This window comes from Notothenia rossii, assembly GCF_949606895.1.
Source record: "Notothenia rossii genome assembly, chromosome: 9".
NCBI classification, from domain to species: domain Eukaryota; kingdom Metazoa; phylum Chordata; class Actinopteri; order Perciformes; family Nototheniidae; genus Notothenia; species Notothenia rossii.
Window position 1 is genome coordinate 79,487,071 of NC_136907.1, and position 17,471 is coordinate 79,504,541.

The 17,471-nt window shown below is 40.5% G+C and overlaps 1 protein-coding gene across 1 annotated transcript in view; it reads left to right on the top strand.

The window, feature by feature from the left end:
- The first annotated feature begins 986 nt into the window (after positions 1 to 986).
- basp1 (brain abundant, membrane attached signal protein 1) overlaps positions 987 to 17,471 on the top strand; it is a 64,013-nt gene continuing 47,528 nt past the window's right edge. Inside the window, exon 1 of the mRNA XM_079652025.1 lies at positions 987 to 1,130. The gene's annotated coding sequence lies outside the window, so the exon portion shown is untranslated. The remainder of the gene's footprint in view (positions 1,131 to 17,471) is intronic.

The window sequence follows — 17,471 nt, forward strand, 5'->3', positions numbered from 1 at the left end:
GCATCACTTCCCTATGACATACATTGGATTAAAACCATTTCTGCCACACAGAAGGAAAGGTAACATATTCTCCAGTAATAAATTCTGTTCATTTAAGAAAACACATTGTCTTCTTCATTTGCTTTTATAGGAACAAATGAAACAACTCAATTATTTGCAAACACTGCCATCTAGTGCCTAAAACGGAGTACTACAACACAGTGGGAAGAATGAAATGACACGTTATATTCCTAAAACAAATACAATGGATCCCTTCTGTAGGTAAATATAAGAAACCCTTTACTTATACATTTTACTGATATTGTTTTTGAAAAAGGATATGTCTTTTTTAATATTATTCGGGCTAAAACTATTGATATGTGGATTGACCTAACTTTGAATACAAGCACTAGTGAATCAATTACTTTACATATTTCAGTATTCTTCTAGATTGTGTCCACTGTTTACACATTCTATTGACTTATCTTTTTAATTAGTATTATTACAGACCTAAATGTCACTTAATAATGTTCTGTCTTAATGTTTTTCATTCATGCATCAACAAGTCATGTAAACTGATCGACAGTCAGTGTGTGTGCAGTGAGGGGCAGGGGGCGCACAGAAACCACATTCATGCACACACACTGAGCATGGAGCCGTATTACTGCTAAAACATGCGCAGAGAAAATTCCCCTTATATTAAAAAACGCGAGTTATAAAACCACATCTCCCAGGAAGAAGGGGTTTTAGACAAAGACGAAATGTGTTTAAAGCAAGTAACCTCCCTGTGAGCTATGATACACGTTAGAGGGATGTTACTGGGTTTTTTGTAAGAGTATTACGATAAAATTACCATAAAGTACAATTGTATCCTGTGACAACCAAATATGGATCCCTAAAGAGTCCACATTTGACGTATCATAATGCTTTATTATAGCAATAGTTATATAGGAGTAGGCCTACAATAGAGATGAAGCATTGTGCTTATGTGTGTTTGCATGCGTGCAAAATCCACCCGCGTGCGTGTGCGTATGGATGCGCGTGCAGCAGGCACGAGCCGCCGGGCGCGCAGGAGAAGCCGCAAAAAAACCCAGCAGCCGCTACTGAAACTGCGCGAGGAGCAGAGGAGCAGAGGAACTTCAGAGTGCACGGTAAGAGAAACAAACCTGCTTATTCCTCTCCTTTCAGCCCCAAAACAGCTCTTTGGAATGCTTTTACTTGTTGTTTATTTTTAATTGTTTTTGTTTCATCCCTTTTGTTCTTTTTTCTGCTCATCTCTCCGTTTGGGGTAGCGCACTGCATGAGAAACAAAAAGACAAAAGAAGCGGTACATTTGACGCGAGAAAAGACAGACAATAGAATGAAAAGGGAGATTTGTTGGTTTTTAAACAACATTTCCAGATAGTATTTCTTCTTGAATTCTTCTGTTTTTTTATCCAGGCGGAAAATGTGCACGAGCTTAAAAAGGGGTGTGTACCGTCTGGAGGAACACGCGCTTCAGACAATTTTTTTTTCTTTACACTTTTATTGAGGAAATCAGCAAATAAGCGTCTCCTCTCTCTCTCTCTCTGTTATTTATTGATTTCCCTGAATTGAATTATTATTATATAAAAATCACAGGCTGTATTTTTACCTCATCATTTACAGCCGGTAAACATTCCCCCCCCACCCTCCTCTCTCTTTGTCTGTCTGTGTGGAGGTGTGAAGCTGCATTCACACACACACACACACACACACACACACACACACACACACACACACACACACACACACACACACACACACACACACACACACACACACACACACACACACTACACACTACACACATTTGTCCTGATTTAGATGAATTATTAATCGCATATTTCCGTTTTTTATTGCACTGAGGAGGTGGAGGATGGAGGAGGATGAAGAATAGGAGGGGGGGGATTTGAGGATGAGGAAGGGGGGATGATGAACAATTAGAGATAAAACCCCCCTACTCCTCCTCCTAAATTAAGTTCATCCTCTCATTTGGCTCGTGTTGCTGCTGCATGTTATTTCAAACTTTATTGTCCATCCTCCGTCCGTTCAGAGCCTGCTCCTTTGTTTGCCACGGCACGCATGCGCAGTGTGAGCAGGGTGTGGATGCGAGAGATGCCACCTTGCCTATCAATAGGATGGAGAGGAGGAGGAAGAGGAAGAGGAGGAAGGGGTTTTAATTATTCGTCTATTCATTTATAGCGAAATACATTTTTATTAGAAATACAATTTTTTTTAATGATTTCTTTGTGTGTGTGTGTGTGTGTGTGTGTGTGTGTGTGTGTGTGTGTGTGTGTGTGTGTGTGTGTGTGTGTGTGTGTATGTAATCGGATTGAGTGTGAGCCACAATGCCAGTGATGCTGTTTTTAATGAAACATGATGCAGTAGATCTAAGTGATGCTGTACTGAAAAATGTGTATTGATCAATTGGCGTAAAGACAACATACTAACGATGATTGAAAATGTATTAATTAATTAATCGTGAAAGCCATTATCAAGAATAAAATGGCAGACTTTCTCTTGAAGCTTCTTTTGTCTGCTTTATATATTTGTTAATGGAATATTTTTGGGGCTTTTATGGAGCTTTTACTAATCAACTAATTGATTATATGAATAGTCAATTGGTTAATCAATAATAAAACGTTGCATGAGCTGCAGCCCTATAACTAAACCATCTGAGGTCAATATGGGGTTTCCTATCAGTGGCTTTACTGAGCTGGAACAATGTCCGACACTTTCTTCTGTTATCCATTGTGTTGTAGTGGAATGGTGTATTTAATGTTTTTTCTTCAATTTATTTCCATGATATCCATGCAATATGTATGTAGTGCTCCTTTGGGAATATGAGTTATCAGTGTGGGGCGCCATTGTGACTTTTTAAATGTATATATTATCTGTTGTGTAAAAAAGTAAGTAAGCATTACTGCAATACTTTTGAGGTACTGCATTTTGGGATATATATATATGTTCAACTATCTAAAACCCAGGGGCGCCGCTTGCGGACAGGCAAGGCAGGCAACTGTTTGGGGCCCCAGACCAGAAGGGGGCCCCCAAAGAAGGTCGATTGAAAATGTCCACAGCAACGACAACCTGAAACCCCCTTTAATTTTCTGCAACAACATTTCGGGAAACCCCCTGCATAGCACGCTGTCAAAAGCTGCTTCATAACCGCACTGCTCCGCACCGCATCGCCCCCCTAGTTCGAGGGGCCCCCAGTGAATGTTTGCCTAGGGCCCCCACAGACTCTAGAATCCCCACTGCTAAAAGCTTAGTTAATTTGCATGTGGGTTTATATAAAACATATGATAAACTTGATTAAAAGTCATGCATTTTGTGTAGCTCTATTTGAAAAATATATTAAAATCTTGTTTTCGTGCAATTCAATTACACGATATATAACGGGAATAATCCAACGTGCCATTTTGCATTTTGAGCACATGCACATTTAGTATATTTTGCTTAATATTAAAGCTTCTTGATTGAACTCAATTCCTATAGAGAGGTCTGTGATACGTGTGAGAAATGTGTTAGAAAAAGTCATTAATAACGTGGATAAATGGAGCATTCTGATTGGTTCATACACCGTCATGTGACTCTGATGTATAATTATGGGGCAAACATGCCTCCAAGTAAATAAACAATATATAGGCTAGTTATTAATACAACAATTAAGTAACGAAAATAATCTTTATAATAATTTTCTTTATAATTGTCTGAGAAGAAACACACAGTAATACCCAGTCTCCAATCATGTTATTAAAACTGAGCTTTATAGCTATAATATTCTTCTAAAGCTGTTCTTATTGTGTTGGCGTTGAAGATGTCACAGCTCCCTCTGTGTCCTGTTATAAGATCGCTATGGCAACGTGGCAACTGTAGTCATGTGACCCGTCTGTGTGCCATCTGATTGGCTCTCATATTTTTAGAGTCCGTTCATTCATCCTGCTGCAAGGAGACAAACAGACACCTGATGAGAAGTTACTGCTGTGACTCATCCATTACCAACACTCATGGTGTGAGAGAGTGTGTGTGTGTGTATGTGTGTGTGTGTGTGTGTGTGTGTGTGTGTGTGTGTGTGTGTGTGTGTGTGTGTGTGTGTGTGTGTGTGTGTCAGAAAAGAGAGCAGACATGGCATTGATACATTTCTTGCCATATTCTCTCATAATCTTTGTGTTAGATATTGTCTTTTTTGTCAGAGAATATCAAAAGCTTTTTCTCACATTTACTAAATTGATTTTTGTTTTGTTATATTTTTTACAACATAAAATACGTCAGTAAATACTCCACTGGTGAATTTAAAATGGAGGTTGCTAACAAGTGTCTAAATGAGACGATTAAATCGTCATCACGCCAAACATTAGCCTCCTTTAGCTTAGCGGTGTTGACGTGAAGTCATGTGACCGTGCTGTAGTTCCTTTATAGCCCAACATTAGCCTCCTTTAGCTTAGCGGTGGTGACGTGAAGTCATGTGACCGTGCTGTAGTTCCTTTATAGCCCAACATTAGCCACCTTTAGCTTAGCGGTGGTGATGTGAAGTCATGTGACCGTGCTGTAGTTCCTTTATAGCCCAACATTAGCCTCCTTTAGCTTAGCAGTGGTGACGTGAAGTCATGTGACCGTGCTGTAGTTCCTTTATAGCCCAACGTTAGCCACCTTTAGCTTAGCGGTGGTGACGTGAAGTCATGTGACCGTGCTGTAGTATTCCCTAATACGTTTGGACTACAGATGCTAAAGATCACTGAACTCTGGGTATTTTTAAACTGCCAAGCTGCCGTTTTTTTTTGCCATTGAGCAATTATAAACAATTCTGTATTCAGCTGTCTTCATAGATCAATCAGTTTCCTCCTCCTCTATGTCAAAGATTACAAAAAAAACAAAAGCACTATTTGTCGAGGCTCCAGTTCGTCATGTGATCAGCCGGATCACTTTCACACGACGCAGCCTCCATCTTAATTAAACCGTCAGCCTGCAGACGGACGCTCGTTATCCAACAGCATAAGAGATGGAGCAGGACAATAGGAGGCTGCTAAACACACAAAACTGTGTGTGTGTGTGTGTGTGTGTGTGTGTGTGTGTGTGTGTGTGTGTGTGTGTGTGTGTGTGTGTGTGTGTGTGTGTGTGTGTGTGTGTGTGTGTGTGTGTGTGTCTGTGTGTGTGTAGAGGAAGGTGGGGAATGGGTGCAGCTGCAGGTTGAGTCACCACTGCCGATACTACTGTCACTACCGCGGCAAAGAAAGTAGAGAATTTAACACAATAGGTCAGTTTTTAGTCTTAACTTCTCAGAAAAATACTGAGATGTGGAATAATTAATAATGAGTTCATTGATGAGTTGACGCTGTGTTAGTTGCGGTCCTATTTAAACCATATGAGGTAAATAAAAAGCTGCCTCGAGGTGATTTTACTCACCTGGACGGACCATTCAAATCAACACAATACCCTAACCCTAACTCTAACCCGAGCTGATTTGAAGATATTCAGTACCTTTTTCTACTAATATGCTTGAATATCATTACAATGAGACACAAAAGAGTATTTTCTTCCTTAAAGTAAAGACTGATAATGATAGGTGGATGATGTGAGTACCGGTAGATGCTGTGGGAAAGTGTCTCATATTTACTAAGCTAGTGTTATGGAAGCAGGTTGTGTTTGACGCTGTAATGAAGTGCAGAGCTACAGCCAGATGCTGACTGCCTCGCAGCATTCATCTAATCCTGGTTCTCGTGTCTGGGCAAGATGTCTCATGTATGTTTTGATGTATGTATGTACTTTATATAAAAGCTGAGTTGCACTTCATACCTTTTCTCCTACTTTAATGAGTGACGACTGGCTCCAGGCTGCATTAGCTGCTACTAGCTTAGCCCATCCTTACATCCAGATGTTCTTGAGAAGTAGAAAATGGAAAATCTATGACCACTATAGTATTTATAACGTGAACAATGTGTCTGTGGCTCAAGGGATGATTGGTAAATATCTACCAATCGGAGGGAGCCAATCAACATGTTCAAGTGTCCTTAGCAAAGATACCCTAATTGCTCCCATATAGAAGTGAATTTAAGTCACTGTAAAATACAAAAAGAGTTAAATTAAAATGTAAGACAACACCAATGATATCTGATGAATTGAAGGTTCTCCATTCGTACCTGTATATATTCTATATTTACATTATTATCCGCTCAACGTGAGCAAACTGAACGACTTCTACTGCATTTCCCACAAGCTTGAAATGCATTTATGGTTGTCCAACATATACAACCGTGTAGTGACCACCAACAAGTTGCGTACTTTCCATTCATGATCTACTTTTGCGATTGCATTTCGTTTTTCTCGTCGGCCTCTCATTATAACAAAGAAAACTGATGGTTAGCAGTGCATGGCACACACACACACACACACACACACACACACACACACACACACACACACACACACACACACACACACACACACACACACAAACACACACACACACACACACCCACGAGGACCACAGATGGAAATTAGCTATTAGCTAGAATCTGGCGTATTGAATCTCTTCTCTTTGCTGAGATTAATGTTTTCGTATGCATGGTCCTTCTATAAATAAATACAAATACATACCGTGTATACATCCCTTCAGGGGACATTACATTGACTTGCATGCATTTCCTGGAGACGTATCCTAACCTTAACCATAACCAACACATGCCTAACCCTAACCCTAACCCTAACATTATGTCCCCATAAGGGAGGCGAGTCCCCTCACGTGACTGTGTAAACAGATTTAGGTCCCCACAAGGATAGTAATGCTAGGCACACACACACACACACACACACACACACACACACACACACACACACACACACACACACACACACACACACACACAGTTTTAGGTGTGTTGACTGAGTTTGGGAGTGAAATGAGGAAGTGATTTTATTCGTTCACAGCCATTTGTTTTATGTTGTTTGACAGAGTTACTCTCTGCAGTGTGAAGGTGAAAATATGAAGTGTTTACTCTCTATAAAAAGAGTGCAGGGAAACCAGGCGTAGTTTCACACGTGCATATTTAAAGCTTAATAGGACTTCTGCATGTGTTTGACTAAAGTCCGCCTGACAGGAATGAGGAAGTTGGACGTTTCGAATTTGTGTCAAAGGAAGCGTGACACTGTGTTTAAAGTTTCTTTCTCAAAGTTTATTTTGGTGCTGTTTACACTGAAGTGGAGTCACAGGGTTTACAGGCAAGATGGAGGCTGTGTGACGATCATTTCCCAACAGCCTCATGGTTTATATCTGTCTTTTTATAGAAGTTATAACGAGGAGCACCGGGACAGAGAAGGTCCCACTGAGGTTGGGTCCTCTGTGTTTTTGAATCACCTGGGAGAAGATATCCGAGGCCAACTCTTCAAAAGCAACTACCTTTCCACTGCAATGGAAACTGTTTAAAAGAACAGCATAACATTGGAAACAAACGCCCTTTCTGCCTATATTAAGTATTTATTTTGCAGGTTATCATTATCATAGGATATCATTGATACACATTATGTCTTGAATATGTGTGAGTTGTAAAATGCACTGTAAAAAGGAACAAAAACCACGAACAAAATTACTTTCAAAATGGCTGTAGCCTACTGTGGTAGGGAATCAAACGTTCCAAAACAAGCCAGAACCAGATACAAGTAAGGACATTAATGTGCAGTTTATTTGAAAAACCCATCAAGGTTTATGTTCTTTTCTATTCTGTCTAATTTTGAGAATTAAATAACCTAAAAAATAAACGAATTGCCTATTGCAAAAATCATATTTAGCCAATAATAATTAACAAAAGTCCTAGAATACACTCAGACACATAGAAAAAAGGGAAGGACAATGGCATTGAAATGATAGCATGTATATTATCTCATGTATATAAAGTCGTAACGACACAGTGAGAAGATATGTTTTGTAAAGAGTCTGTGTAACAATGATGTTTTTTGTGTTCTGCCACCTAGTGACCAAAAACAGACCGACACACATACTTGTCAGCCCTCCCGATTTCCGCGGGAGACTCCTGATTTCATTGCCCTCTCCCGGTTTCCTCCCGGGGTCATATTTCTCCCGCATTTCTGACAAAATCTGATTTACTCAGGGCTGTTTCCACTCGGACTTTAATACAGCTACACCATTGTTTGGTTTCCATGGTAACACGTCTCTTTAGTAGCGCGCGCAACTGAGAGGGTGAGGAAGATAGTCACAGAAAACAGAACAAGAATCGACAACTCCACCCTCTGCTCACTCCTTTCCTCCAGCCCACACATATGCTCCATCAAGGATGGTGCTACAGGCCGCAAGGCAGTGCACTTAGAACTACAATAAGCATCTTAATGTTAACCTAACATCTCCGGTGATCCACCCCCCCCCCTCTCCCGCGGTGATTTTCAAATGCTCCCGATTACTGAGGTCTCAAGGTTGGCAAGTATGCCTACACAGCCTCAGATTTAACGTTCCCAAGCATCAAGAGAAACCTCAGTGTATCATGACTTTGGATTCATTCTAAAAATATCTGAGTCTTCCTTTTAAATAGTTAAAGAAAGATATCTGCAGAGCAAGACCTGACGACGTGTCTCGCTTCAACACGAGCGCTAACACGGTTTAACAAGTGCTTAACTCGTGTCTTTGACCCGGAGAAAGAGTTTCTGCAGCCAGACTGCATTAACATGAAAATTAAAGTTGCGTCTGACCCTCCTCGTGTCCTCGAGGTTTGACGGCGGTGCAACATGTCCTCGGCTCTTTCACCATGAGCTCCATCTGTCACATCGCACATCGTCTTCCAGGACATTACTGCTCAAACCGAAAGAGACAACGCTCTCTGATATGAGGGGGTGGATGAACTCAGCAATCTCAGTTTTGCTCTCCGAAGCTGAATCTCCAAATCCACTCTGCCCATGGTTGAATTAAACCAGGGGTGTCTAAACTTTTTTCACCGAGAGCCCTTCGTATATCTTTCTGTGTGTACAGAAAGATATACGAAGGGCTCCCTTGAGGTATATCGCCTCGTGAGTTCAGTTATAAGTTGGAAAAATCTATCAAACGTAGGTACATTATTCTTGATAATTGAAAATGCTGTAAGAGAAAAACTGCTCTCCATATGGTTTCATTTCTTCTGTTGGCAGCTCATTGCTTAAGACAGAAGCTTCAGATTGATTCTAATAAGAGGAAATATGGAGGCTCTATTTCAAGGTTGTTATGTAAATGTATTTTGGGCTTTTTTCTTATCAACTTAGATTTGTTAGAACATGTTTTCAACTTTAATAGACTGGATGACAATTGGTCTCATTAACACATGAATACTGTGTAATATATTTGAACATATATTTAAGAAGAACAATATAAGACAAGCAGAAGTTCATTATACTTTTTGAATTAGTAGTTTGGACTCCCCTGATTTAAACATTTAAAAAAGGAAAATGCTACTGAAACGAAACATGACTGACCAATCTTGAATGCCAGGAGCGACACCTGGCCTGCACCCCTAAATAAATACAAATAATTAACACTCAAACTCTCAAACTGTCACAACTTGGTCGTCCTTGTGGGTTTGAAACTCATTCGGCGAGGGGAGATAAAGAACCGTTACTTCTTCCCCCCCAACCTGTCCTCTTCTCTGTGGAGGAGACATGTCTCACAGTGCAGAGCAAACATTTCAATAGTTTGAGATTTCAATAGCTAAACAATTTCATTTCAGATTTAGATAGCGGCACCTGTGACTGTGAGGTAATTGCTGTGAAACAGGAACAAATTATACACACAGTATTGATAAGGGTTTCCCCCCGCTGTGTCAACAACTCCCCTCTCAATACAGGAACACTTTTACAGAGATGTGACTTGTGGGTTCGGTTAAATAATGACTGGCTTCAGGCTTGTTTACCGAGTGAGTTTACACAGCGGCTACACAGATTCATGAGGAAACAAAGAAATACTTGGCATTCCTGTCTCATGATCTCTTCACTTCTGTGGAAGCATTTCGGATATTGTACCAATCAATTATTAACCGTTGGAATTTCCTGATGCAAATACAGATCAGTGTGAACCTCGGTAGGAGTTCACAGTCATATCTGCCGGCTGCTCAACAACAGTGAGATGTGCAGCAGCCATTTTGTGTCCTGATAATATAACGTTTATTTTCCGATACGTTCTCACAGTGAAGCTGATTGAGCTCCACAGCTTTCAGGAACCATCATTACCAATCCTCCAGTGGCTCTTTGCTCTCCTGTTAATCCTGAAGGACTGCAGAGTCTCAGAGCTGCTCTTTAGTGAATCTTAAAGGCAGCGTTTCAAGAGACAGTCTGGAAATAATGAGATGGTACATCAGAGTTTAGACTGGAAGGAGCTCGGCCTCCTCTGCAGTCCCAGTTCTGTCAGCCGCCATCAACGAGACAGGAAATGACAACGAGGAAAGAAATTACAGAAATATCTTCACCGGGATTTTTTTTCTTTTTTTTCAAGAGCGAGACGTGATCAAGGGCTTGTCTGAAACACTCGGGGTGTGTGTGTGTGTGTGTGTGTGTGTGTGTGTGTGTGTGTGTGTGTGTGTGTGTGTGTGTGTGTGTGTGTGTGTGTGTGTGTGTGTGTGTGTGTGTGTGTGTGTGTGTGTGTGTGTGTGTGTGTGTGTGTGTGAGGAGGTGGATAGTTTTCTACATGCATGGTAACAGTGAGAGCTAATTTTACCACAATGTACGTCTAAGAGTTTTATACTCTACGTTCAATAAAGTCCAATATGTACTTTCTGATCTAGATATTTCAATTGTTTGAAATAGAATAATGAAAGTTATATAGATTATTTCTCATATATCTTTTTATCATGTCTGAGGCCTTAAAAGTAGAAATAAGTCCTTTTCAAATAATAAAATGTTTTACGATAATTTCGTAATATTTTTTATACATTCTCTTAAATATTGATGCTTGAATACTTTCGACTTCTTAATTAAAAAAAAAAATTGTTTATGCATTACATTTTTATTGAAAATTATAAATATTTTTTTTATTTATCAGGACATTTATTGTATTTATTAAAAAATATGAAATGTTATTATTATTTTATATAATCTGTTAATATCATTTTTGGTTAGTAATAATACAAATAATACATGTTATTTGTAAAGCACCTTTCATTAATAATAATAATAATAATAATAATAATAATAATAATAACAATAATAATAATAATAATAATAATAATAATAATAATAATAATAATAATTAAAAACAAGCAACAAAGAAGATCACACAGTAATACAAGACTTAAAAACAAAAAACAACTATCAGTTTAGAAAAATTATTAAGATATTGAATATGCCAGTTTAAAAAGGTGTGTTTTCAGGCTGGATTTGAAGGTTGAGAGTGATTCAATATATTCCACATTACTATGAACTGTTCATATCTCAAACTGCACAGTAACTTTTATTCATCTATTTTTTTTCATGTTTATTTTTGATCATCTCTGCTTTTGAATGACTGTTTTTAAATGCCATTTTCTTAATGTCTTTCATTTTTGTAAAGCACTTTGAATTGCCTTGTGTTGAAAGGTCCTATATAAATAAACTTAAAAACACACATTTATTAAAAGGCTTTGTTAAAAAGAAACGTTTTTAGGCCCATAAACTTAAACCCATAACAAGCCTACCGTTGTATTAAATGTCTGGATAGGTCATTTGTTCTCTTGCTCAGCTGTGACAGTGGAACAGCCAATCAGAGGCAGTCTAGACTCCTCAGACAGTGCATCATGATGTGAGCGCTCTCACCCTCCTGTGGATGGTTTTTTTCGAGGTTAGCTGGAGTTTAGATGCGACTCTGTCCTCTCTCCTTGTCTGCGGGACACAGACACACTGTACAACACCACCCCCTCTCTCTCTGTCTGTCTTTGTCACTGGTTCTCTGTTGTGTCTGCAGACAGCGGACACCCGCCACGTCCAATTCCTCTCCGCCGGTGTCTGCACCGCTGGCTGCAGACGCCTCGGTGACAGGGGTCATTTAGCCGGGACGCTGAGAGAGGGCAGTTTATCAGAGACACTCAGAGGAAAACAAGGCGTGGTGGATGTCTGAGTCTGTGTGTTGTGTGTGTGTGTGTGTGTGTGTGTGTGTGTGTGTGTGTGTGTGTGTGTGTGTGTGTGTTTGTAGTTGTGTTGTTGGATGATTCAGCTCAAAGCCATGTTATACTGCTACGTTTGTGTATTTGAAGCTGATTCCACAACCACAGTTATCCTTCTCTTACATGAAGATAAACCTGGCATTTTAGCAATTGACCTCGTCTCGTCAATGGTTTTTTGAATGTGTTTTTGGTTGAAATAAGATCTGTGGTTAACACAAGCTGAGCATATTTTTGTTGTACAATATAAAATACTTCAGTAAATACCCCACTGGTGGATTTAAAAACGGCGGTTGCTAACAAGTTTTTATAGCCCAACATTAGCCACCTTTAGCTTAGCGGTGGTGACGTGAAGTCATGTGACCGTGCTGTAGTTCCTTTATAGCCCAACATTAGCCTCCTTTAACTTAGCGGTGGTGACGTGAAGTCATGTGACCGTGCTGTAGTTCCTTTATAGCCCAACATTAGCCTCCTTTAGCTTAGCAGTGGTGACGTGAAGTCATGTGACCGTGCTGTAGTTCCTTTATAGCCCAACATTAGCGGTAGTGACGTGAAGTCATGTGACCGTGCTGTAGTTCCTTTATAGCCCAACATTAGCCTCCTTTAGCTTAGCAGTGGTGACGTGAAGTCATGTGACCGTGCTGTAGTTCCTTTGTAGCCCAACATTAGCCACCTTTAGCTTAGCGGTGGTGACGTGAAGTCATGTGACCGTGCTGTAGTTCCTTTGTAGCCCAACATTAGCCACCTTTAGCTTAGCAGTGGTGACGTGAAGTCATGTGACCGTGCTGTAGTTCCTTTGTAGCCCAACATTAGCCACCTTTAGCTTAGCGGTGGTGACGTGAAGTCATGTGACCGTGCTGTAGTTCCTTTGTAGCCCAACATTAGCCACCTTTAGCTTAGCAGTGGTGACGTGAAGTCATGTGACCGTGCTGTAGTTCCTTTGTAGCCCAACATTAGCCACCTTTAGCTTAGCAGTGGTGACGTGAAGTCATGTGACCGTGCTGTAGTTCCTTTGTAGCCCAACATTAGCCACCTTTAGCTTAGCGGTGGTGACGTGAAGTCATGTGACCGTGTTGTAGTTCCTCTATAGCCCAACATTAGCCACCTTTAGCTTAGCGGTGGTGACTTGAAGTCATGTGACCGTGCTGTAGTTCCTTTATAGCCCAACATTAGCGGTAGTGACGTGAAGTCATGTGACCGTGCTGTAGTTCCTTTGTAGCCCACCATTAGCCACCTTTAGCTTAGCGGTGGTGACGTGAAGTCATGTGACCGTGTTGTAGTTCCTTTATAGCCCAACATTAGCCACCTTTAGCTTAGCGGTGGTGACGTGAAGTCATGTGACCGTGCTGTAGTTCCTTCGTAGCCCAACATTAGCCACCTTTAGCTTAGCGGTGGTGACGTGAAGTCATGTGACCGTGCTGTAGTTCCTCTATAGCCCAACATTAGCCACCTTTAGCTTAGCGGTGGTGACGTGAAGTCATGTGACCGTGCTGTAGTTCTTTTGTAGCCCAACATTAGCCTCCTTTAGCTTAGCGGTGGTGACGTGAAGTCATGTGACCGTGTTGTAGTTCCTTTGTAGCCCCAACATTAGCCACCTTTAGCTTAGCGGTGGTGACGTGAAGTCATGTGACCGTGTTGTAGTTCCTTTATAGCCCAACATTAGCCACCTTTAGCTTAGCAGTGTTGATATGAAGATAATGTGCAAGTATCATACGTTTCACAGAGACATTATTTTCTGCAATAATCCAAAATCAAATGCAAAAATCACATTGTTACTGGGTCGGCCTAGAAAACAACTCTATTGGAGCTCTGGTTGAAAGCAGGAAGCAAATTGTAAATAAAAGTCACGTGACTGACATGAAGTTCATTATTTACAACCTTCTGGTGACCTGTCATTCTCCAGGGGAGCAGAGGAAGTTCATCTCTTGCGTTCAGCAGATTGTTTCCTGTATTTGTACTGAAACTAAGAAGTAAGAGAGGATGCAAGTACGTACGTTTACACACTGTCTGGTATCTGAGCAGGGTGAACTGAATTCATTGAGCTAAAGCATTAATTGCATCTGGGTTCATGCTGGTGTAAAATGGGGAATTAACTTCAGAAGCCCAACCTGCGAGCACATCTGTAGATTTAACGTGTGAATATGTACAATTCTCAGCTTTAACAGTATTAGATATCCTGGAATAAGAAGTAAATGAGTCATATTTTGAAAGAGGGAAGTGAAAAATGCAGTGTTTGTTGTGCGTGGGCAGCAGCCGGTGATAAGACCTGTTATTTTTCTCTATGTTCATCTCATGCTTGTGAACTAACTCCCGCCTTTTTTTTTTTCATGTGTCAGGTTTATGGAAAGATTTGAAAGCGGATCCCAGTGACGGTGCTTTATGCTTTCCTGTGCACTGCGATCTAGCTGGTAAAGCGGATCATAAACATCACAGAGAATCCCCAGAAAGCAGTCAGGAGTTATTACGCTGAGCCTCGAAAGCTTCTGTCCGCAGTTATGATTTACTGAGCATTTAACGAGACCTAAAATACGACTCAAACCAACACAACACCTTAAACCAGCCACCTGACCGTAAAACCACACATCTGTCAAGGCAGAAACTGTTTCACGAGCAAATACACATTAAATATTTCCTTGCAACTCTTAAATTCGACCCTTTCATCTCATATAAAACACAGGACTTTCCCCCACGAGACCGCTATCTGTGTCTGTTTGAAACCAGAAGGCAACATTGATTTATTTCTCACTTCACGTCATATATAAGGAAAGGCCACTTGTATAGTTTTCAACCCAAACCACAATCTTTTCTTGAGTCTAACGAAGTAGTTTTGATGCCTAAACTCAAAAAATGTTTTAGTTGTTTCCTGTGAAAGCAGAAGTTTATTTTAGAAAAGACTGTAAGCATAAAACAAAATGAGGAATAACATTTAATAAAATATCACCCTAACCCTTGCATCAAGATACGTGACATAGATGTGATGTAGCCTCATGCATTGGACGATCAATCTAAAGGAAGATTAAAGTCTTGAATTAGTGGAAAACAAATGCTGCCTGAAAGGAATACTAATGAGAAGAAATATGTCTACGATACGTAGTTAATGAGTTAAGACCTGCAGGAGGACTGAAAGTCGTTTAAACCCCATTTCCCATCAGAGTTGCTCGTTCCATTCCCAGAAAATGTCACTGGGCTCTGATCCGCTGCGTAGTGCAGCAGAGATATTGATTGATGTTGGACTCGGCTCTGGCTCCATGCAGACAGATGGAGAGGAGGATGGCGTGGGACTCTGGGAAGAAGGAGAGATGGTGGTGGATCGAAGCTGCAGAGATATTGATTGACACGGGAGATTAAAGAACTCTGGAGCCAAGGCAAGACAGAAAGACAGAAAGATATGTGCTGTGAAACAATCCCTGGTGGTGTTGGTAGCCAAATGGATTCCTACGTGATACGTGTATTATATTCAAAGTATTTCCTTCCACTTGAAATGGACCCTTTATCTCATATTAAATACAGGACTTTCCCCCGAGTGTTATGTTTGAAACAAGAAGGCAACATTTAACTATTTCTCACTTAACGTCATATATAAGAAAAGGCCACTCCTATAGTTTTCAACCCAAAGCACAATCTTTTCTTGAGTCTAACAAAGTAGCTTTGATGCCACTCCTTTAGTTATTTCATTTCAAGACATCTGAAATGTTCTCTGAAACCATCCCATAAGGATGGTGAAGTGATACGTGCAGATTATATTTACCTCTCTAGTGGTTCTACCTCTCTCACTGGGGTTGGACAGCGCTTCAGGAAAAAGCAGATAATCAATAATTAGACTGAACTGAACTCCAGTATCTTCCTCCATCACAGAAACATAAGCTACGTCTCTGTCTGGCTCCGTCTCTTCTCATTCTTTGAGTACGATACTCAACTAAAATTGCTCCCGTAGGCATGTTGACTGTAATTCGTTTTGGAAAGAATCGCCAGAGAAATGACGTCATGTGTTGCAATGTTGGTATTCGCCTTGCTCAAATATTATCGGCCTAATAGATGGATGTCATAAAGTTGGACCTTAAGCACAGGACTTTGACCCCGGTGACCCACATCCTGTTTGAAAACAACATTGTATTTGTGTTCATTTAACAAACTGTTAAGGTTAGTGAAACAGATAGGACCCAAATGCAGGTTGAACAGAGAAAAATACCTTTATTTCAAGGTGTAGGTGACAAAAACCAGAACACTACCCTGAGAACACAGTCTCAGACAAACCAACAAAGACAGACAGCAAACACAGAACTTAAATACACACAAGACTAATCAACGAAACAAGAGACAGGTGAGGAGGGAGGAGAAAACACAGGGGCACCAGGTGAACACAATCAAGTAACCAGGTAGGAGGGAACACACACAGATAGGAAACCAAGGACAGATCTAAACAAGACAAAACACAACGCAGACAGATCGTGACACAAACGGCAATGTTTCCTGAATTGAACCAAGTAGCTTAATCGTCTGAACCAACAGAGGTTTTTACGAATTGTTTTACGTCTCACTTTCATTTGTATATCTTCGTCCAGATCGTCTGAACTAGACAATTTATGTCTAGTTCAGACGATCTTGTCTATTTGAGATGTATGTTGGTACATGGTCCCTGACAAATAAACTCAAATGTCTTTAAAGCTTCAAGTTTGGCGTTTTAACAATGGCTATGTCATCGCAACCAGAAGTGGAAGGAGAGGGTAGAATTAGGTAGAACGCATCCCAGTGCATTTTAACCCCAAATTCGAAATGGCAGTGATATTTGAACTCTTTGTGTACTCAGTATAGATGAAAGCAGCGTTTTGAAACATTATGTCGTCTAAGTCAAGCTGTCAGACATGGGAAACGTAGTTGCGTTGTAGTTCCTCTAGTAGGTATCATGTGACAGAAAATGAGGACGACTCAAATTCAGACAGCAATCAGGAAATCATAAGAATGAAAAAGCAGAACAGAAGTCTTTAAAGGGGAGATGTTTTTTGAAGCTTTTCTGGGTAACTGTCAGATGGGCTATAACAACAGAATTGTTTTATACTCGTGTTAAAGGACACATGTCATGGCCATTTCCACTGATCATAATTCCATTGTTGAGGTCTACTAGAATAGAAAAATACTGTGCAATTTTCCAAACTCACATTGGTTTCGCATACAGCATCCCTAGTCTGTAAAGTATGTGTATTCAGCAGTATTCACTCTCTCCACTAAACGGCTCGCTGCAGCTCCTCCCCCCCCCCCCCCCCCCCCTCCGTGATTTCCTTGTTTAGCGATACACAGCCAAACACAGCCAAACTCAACCTGAACACACACAAAGTCACAGCTGAAATAAAAACAATAAGTGTGGCTTGATAT